Consider the following 5,415-nt stretch of genomic DNA (forward strand, 5'->3'; position numbering starts at 1 on the left):
GCTGATGCTTTTGCTTAGGGACAGGAACCTGCTGCCTGCCCTGTTCGGGGCAATCTGGACCAGAACAGTTATGTGCTGACCCAAGTTCACTCAGCGAATCACCAGTCAGTCTTGTTGATCTTTTCAAAGAATAACTTGTTTTTTTAATTTCTTTTTTGTATTTCTTTTTTAAAATATATTTTATTGATTATACCATTACAGTTGTTCTATTCCCCCCTCCATCCCCCCCCACCCACACACTCCCTCCCCCACCATTCTCTCCCCCTTAGTTTATAACCATGTGTCTCAAGTTCTTTAGATTCTATATTTCCCCCACTATTCTTGCCCTCCCCCCATCTATTTTCTACCTACTGTCTATGCTATTTTCTGTGCCTTCTCCCCCCTTCTCCTCCTCCCACTCCCCTGTTGCTAACCCTCCATGTGTTCTTCATTTCTATGGTTCCACTCCTTATCTGGCTGTCCTCTTGGTTTGCTTTTGTTTTAGGTGTGGTTGTTAATAACTGTGAGTTTGCTGTCCTTTCACTGTTGGTATTTTTCATCTTCTTTTTCTTAGATAAGTCCCTTTAGCATTTCATATAATAAGGGCTTGGTGATGATGAACTCCTTGAATTTGACCTTATCTGAGAAGCACTTTATCTGTCCATCCATTCTAAATGAAAGTTTTGCTGGATAAAGCAATCTTGGCTGTAGGTCTTTGGATTTCATGACTTGGAATACTTCTTTCCAGCCCCTTCTTGCCTGTAAGGTCTCTTTTGAGAAATCCGCTGACAGTCTGATGGGTACTCCTTTGTAGGTAACTGTCCCCTTATACCTTGCTGCTTCTAGGATTCTCTCCTTCATTTTAATATTGGCTAATGTAATTATGATGTGCCTTGGTGTGTTCCTTCTCGGGTCCAACTTCTTTGGGACTCTCTGAGCTTCCTGGATTTCCTGGAAGTCTATTTCCTTTGCCAGACTGGGGAAGTTCTCCTTTATTATTTGTTCAAATAAGTTTTCCACTCGTGGCTGTTTCTTTCCCCCTTCTGGTACCCCTATAATCCGGATGTTGGAACATTTAAAGATGTCCTGGAGGTTCCTAAGCCTCTCCTCATTGTTTTGAATTCTCATTTCTTCATTCCTTTCTGGTGGGATATTTTGTTCTTCCTTCTGGTCCATTCCATTGATTTGAGTCCCAGTTTCCTTTCCATCGCTATTGGTTTCCTGTGTATCTCCCTTCATTTCAATTAGTTTAGCCTTCATATGTTCCTCTAATTTGTAACTATAATCAACCAGTTCTGTGAGCATCCTGATAAACAGTGTCTTGAACTGTGCTTCTGAGAGGCTGGCTATTTCTTGGTCGCTGAGAGTTATCGGCTCTGGGACTTTGAGTTCTTCTTGAGCCATCTTTTGGGCTGTTCGTGCCTGTTACATAGCAGGATCGGAGCCCTAAGGTGTTCACCAGAGCAGGGCAACTCAGTCGCTGGGTTGTGACTCTGTATGTGGGGGCGGGGTCAAGGAGGAGCAATGGTGTCCCATCTGCCGCCTACCGCAGAGGCCCTCACAGGTGCAGCAGCTGCCACGGTCATTGGGGCCTGCGCGTTTCGTCCCACTGCACTTGAGTGTGCCACCGCCATCAGCCCTCGCCCCCTGGGGCCTGTGTGGTCCATCTCACTGTGCACAAATGTGCGGCCTCGGTCAGTCTGCCCCACACCCTGACTGGGTTCCGGGCCACTTGTGCGCCTAGGTCGGGGGATCTGTCCTGCCCGACCCTGCTCCACTGCTGGCTCCGCCCCTCGTACCATCCCAGTTGAATGGTTCGTTGTTGTCGGACTTCCGTGTAGTTCAATTTTCTGTTCTTTGGCTGTGTCTTTGTTCTCCAGACCTTTGTTGTATTCAAACTTGGTTGTGGGAGAAGGCACAGTGTTTCCACCTATGCCTCCATCTTGGCGGAAGTCCCTCTTTTTTGTATTTCTATTCTCCTTTTCATTTATTTCTCTTCTGATATTTATTTTTTCTTTTCTTTTGCTTGTTTCGGGTTTAGTTTGCTCTACTTTTTCTAGCATCTTAAGTTAGAAGGTTAATACATTGATTTGAGATCTTTTTTCTTTTTTGACATGGACATTTACAGCTGGACATTTTTTTATAAGCATTGTTTTCACAGCATCCTGTAAGTTCGGTGTGTTTTATTTTTGTTTTCTTCCATTTCCAAATATTTTATGGTTTCCCTTGTGATTTCTTCTGTGACCCATTGGTTATTAGAAGTGGGTTGTTTCATTTCCACATAATTGTGAACTCCTTTAATTTCCTTCTGTTAATGATTCAGTTTAATTCTCTTTTAGTTGGATAACATGCTTTGTATGACTTCGGTTCTTTTGAATTTACCGGGACTTGTCTATGGCCTAACTCGTGGTCTGTCCCGGAGAGCACCGTGTGTGTGACAGAGGAGACTGTATTGTCTTGTTGAGCGGTGTGTTTGACTCATTCGGGTTTCTAGGTATTCACTTTTTACCCAGAAAACATTACTAATCCTTTGAGTTCCAGGTCCAGAGAATTTTGTTTGTCAAGTCTTCCCTAATCCCCCTTATCAGCTCCCCCAACTCTTACAGCCTTTATCAGTGTTTCCAACTCTGGTGCTGACTATGTCTCAAAACCGTAACTTTAGAGCAGCCATTGAAAGGGTGAAAGAATTTGGTGGTGATCGACCAACTCTTAGACATTGAGCCCTAGTCTCCCTGTCAGAGACTGGGGCAGGAGGAGAAGGGCAGTACAGTCGGCCTCTGGGGAGCCTGCGTCCCAGTTAGGGCGACAGTATTTCTCCACGAGAAACCCTTAACGCGGGATCTGACCGAGTGCCAGGCAGAGGCTCTGAGAGTTTGGGCTCTTCTACTCAGTCTTGCTGTCCCTGCGTGAGAAAGGGATTGGCACGGAGGGCTGTGAGGTTAGAACGGTCCTCGGGACCCCTGGTTTGAAGCCGTGCATCAGCGCAGACTCGTCCGGCAGCTGCTTACTCAGCCGTCACTGGACGTCTCACCGCAGGGAGAAGCCCAGCACCCTCCACTCAGGACTTGATGGTGGCTGTTCACCAACTTAGGGCAGTGAGGGAAAACTCAATTGTTCTTAGCTACTGTGTACCCTTCAGTCTTCCCCACGAAAGAAACTGTGAGCCTTGAAGTGTGAAGTCTACAAGGAGCAGAAAGAGCTCTAGTCACAAGCTTTAATTCCAGGGGAGAGGTCAAAGGAGACTTACACTATGTCATACTTTGGTGTCAGGTGAGGAAAGTTAGGTCAAGTTCATCCTTGATCTAACTTTTGGGGAGGGTCACACTTGGGGAAACCAAGTGAATGAGTAATTTTCTGAGGCCTGTTATTCTCCTAGAGACCACCTGCATGCTCATGTGCTGGGGACGTCTGAGCTGTGGGGTTTGGACAGGTGGATTCATCCCACATACCAGTACGATTTTATTCCAATTCAGGATAAGGACTGATGATTTCTGGGACTAATCAGGCTATTCTGGCAGATTTCTTGTTAGGAATACAATGGGATGGTTTTCAAGCCAGAATGTAAACTCTTTTCTCTAGAAATCTCTGAAAAAAGAACTGCAATAGAAAATAAAAGCCCTGGCCAGGGAGCTCAGTTGGTTAGAACATGGCCCCAGTGCACCAAGGTTGCGGGTTCGATCCCAGGTCAGGGCACATACATTCAAGAATCAACCAGTGAATGCATAAAGAAGTGAAATGACAAAAATCAGTGATTCCCCCCGCCAAAGAAAATTATATTGTGAAATAAAATACCTACAATCTTTGTGATGCACATTAAATAAAACAGGAGGATAATACAAGAACTGGCCCACAGTTGCATATAATAGTGGACTAAATGAATGGTATTTTTATCACAATTGTCATGGTAACATTTATTGACAGCCAGTCAGAATACTACTGGGCAAAGCACTCCAGGAGAGAGGAACACTAAGCCATTTGGGACTGGCGAATTACAGAAGGCTCAAAGCAGGTCCCCTGCCTGTCCCTTGAGCAGGTGGAGAGGAGGGGAACTTAGATGAAGGTCAGTGGGAGGGCCACAGAGGTTGGGTTGTGTAAGGTCGCACTGCAGAGTACCCAGAAGGCTGTAAGCCTGGGCTTCGGTAGGGGCAAGGCACAGGAAAGTTGCCGTCCACGTGGGCGGGCCAGGGCGCTCTGAGTTTAGGGAGATTAGCTCACTAGGTGCAAGTCAGTCATCCACGTGACTCTGTGCCCTAGGCTGCAGCCCTATTGAACTGATGACTAAGGCAGTCCACCTATGACCCGCCAGGAGTCCTCTTTCCAAGGAGGTCAGGGGAGAAAATGGGAGTGGTGGGCCAGGAACCACGGGCCTTTCTGGGTGGGCCAGAGTGAGTCACCTTCCGCAGTGCTGATTCCAGGAGATCAGGCCGCGGGCTTTTGCTTCTGCTGCTCCTTTTCTTCACCCTTCCCCAAATTCCGGTTTTGTCAGTTTTCTTGTCCTTTCACTTTTTTGGTAGGGCCCTGGAGTTGAAATAGCTCTCACGGGATAGATAGGGACCCTGGGCCCAGAGGGGAGAAGGGAGACCTGCCCTCCTTCCCCCAGCACGCTGGTTTCAGAGTCGGGGCTGGGAAAACGGCCTGTGGACCACCAGCCCCTTGCACACTGGCCTCTGTCACGAGGCTTCTCTCTTTGAGTCTTCCCCCCATTGTACCAACTGGGAGGCCAAAGGGACACGGAACGGGACGTGGCAGAAACTTGAAGCGGTTGACCCTCAACCGTAAAGTGCCCCAGGGAGCATGCAGAGAGGCAGGAGGAGCTTGGGGCAGAGGCTCATCTCCCACGGCCCTAATCTCCAGAGAAAACCCCGTTTTAGGTCACATTTAAAAAAATGGAAACTGTGAACTAATGAACTCTGTGACCCTTTCATAGGCCTCTTAATATTTAATTAAACAAATACAATTAAACATTGAAACCTCTTTTCAATATTTTCTCTTTATCACCCCCTTTTAAATAGTTTTTTTGAAGCTTGTTAACTTACAACTAGGATCCGTATTTTTCTCCCCTGACGAAGATGAGGAGGACGCATCTTTCCTGCCTGAATTGCCCAGTGACCCTGCTCCTCCGATGACCACAAGGCCACGGTGGAGGGTGGCTTGGGTTGTGTCCCCACATCGAAGGAAGCGTGCAGTTTCCGCGTATGAAGAACTGGAGGTGCTGGCCTCTGGCTGATGGGCACGCCTCTGCTTCCTGCTGCAATGAAGTCCCCATAAGTAACAAAATCTGGCTTTTAAAATTCGTCTGTACCCCCTCCCCCAACAGTCTGGCAGAGTCAAAGCAGGACTCGGGGCAACTCAGATGGCAGGGGGAGCAGCAACGTAATGCAGGGGACACGTGCCTCCTGGTGAGGCCTCAGTGTCATCTGGTGTGTCCTCCCCTCT

This window comes from Sturnira hondurensis, unplaced genomic scaffold (assembly GCF_014824575.4).
Source record: "Sturnira hondurensis isolate 20B ecotype Veracruz unplaced genomic scaffold, ASM1482457v3 Scaffold0020787, whole genome shotgun sequence".
Taxonomy (NCBI): Eukaryota; Metazoa; Chordata; class Mammalia; order Chiroptera; family Phyllostomidae; genus Sturnira; species Sturnira hondurensis.